The following is a 1617-nucleotide window of genomic DNA, read 5'->3' as shown; positions in this document are numbered from 1 at the left end:
GGGGGGGGGGGGGGGGAGGGCGACCCAACCCGTTCCCATGCAGCTAATGGGCTGTACGACATGGGGACACATTTCCCATGCGAAATGGCTAAGAGCAGTAAGGACTTATCAGGGACCCCTTGGTCCTCCCAAGAAGCTATAGATACCGTTCACACGCTAGCAATCTATGAACACTCCGAGGTACCTTCTTGCCGTGGTAAACCGCTAAGTTTCTAGGGGAAAATTAAGTCTGACTAGAGCGGCATATCGCTCCTAACAGAAATTCCCTAATATTATCATAGAAATGGGCACTAGCAATTAACAGAGGGTGCATGCAATCTTCTTCTAACATCATAGTATGTAATTCATGCAAACTAGGCATACTGGCTCAACGGGACGATGAACTCCATCAAGCACCCAGAGCGCGAAGTTCGCGCTCAATGGGGCGAATTCGTCCATCAAGCACCCGAAACCTAGCATACACAATTCTAACATAAATTAACGCATGCATATATACAGCGAAAGCTTAAAGCATACAGCAACACTCATGTAATTTACTCAATACAATCACAACAGTTAATCTGACTAATAATTTACATGGAGAGCTAATCTGAAGCAGAATTACTAGCATGCATGCAATTCGAGCGAATCCTACAAGTATTTCTTCTAAATACTGGGTGGTGACTTACCTGGTTGACGTGTGCCCTTTTGCTAGTGTTTCTTTGCCCGTGAGGTGTCCAAAAATACTGATTTCTTTAAATTAGGTCCCTATTCACGTAAAAACAGTATTAGAATTGGAACCGGGACAAAAATTGGGCAAACAGAAAATAACCGGGCCAAATTGGCCGTTCTACGCGCGCGGGAAGGCGCCAGTCGCAGGCTGCATGTGCGCCCACTTCGGCGTAGTCGCAAGTCGGTTGACCAGATCTGGTCCGGTAGGCTCTGCTCGCGTTGCGGTTCGGCCCGGCTTGCAGTCGACACGTGTCGATGCCTCGCTGGGGCTGCGTTACTCCAGCCGGTGGTCGACGCGTGTCCGGTGCCTATCGCCGCCCTCCGCTGCTCGCCAGCTGCTTTTTTTTTTGTTTTCTCTTTCTTCTTTCTTCTTTGTCCTCTGAAAACTGAAACCCAGTCTGCTTTTTCTGATTTTCTTATCTTTCGATCCGTAGATCGGATCGATATGATTCCTTCAGCAAAGTTCTAGATTGTGTTACAGGCTACGTCCTAGTATTTTTTTGTAATTTTTTCTTGACTATCAGATGATTTAAGAATGTCGGAAGTTCGCTCACCGTTCTCGGACGACTCTCGGATCTCCACATTTGGGTTGAGGTCTCAGCCAAACTTCTTCACAGACCGTGCGTGAGTTGTTCCTAGGTGAAGATTTCCGCATTTTAGGATCGATTCACGTAGGAAAAAACTCAGATTTGAGCAATGTTGTTCAGAAACCTTACCTCGCGAAATGTTCTTAGGTTTTGACGGAGCGTCGGTCTTGCTAGCCTCTCAATTCTTGTACGAGTCTCGTCTAGAGATGGATTCTGGCGGTGGTCCGTTAATCTTCACGTAGGGGAAAACTCAGATCTGAGCAATGTTTTTTTTTTTTTTTTTTTTTTTTTTTTTTTTTTTTTTTTTTTTTTTTTTTTT

Source organism: Cucurbita moschata, unplaced genomic scaffold (genome assembly GCF_002738365.1).
Source record: "Cucurbita moschata cultivar Rifu unplaced genomic scaffold, Cmos_1.0 Cmo_Scf00106, whole genome shotgun sequence".
Classification (NCBI taxonomy): domain Eukaryota; kingdom Viridiplantae; phylum Streptophyta; class Magnoliopsida; order Cucurbitales; family Cucurbitaceae; genus Cucurbita; species Cucurbita moschata.
This window is presented reverse-complemented; position numbering follows the sequence as displayed.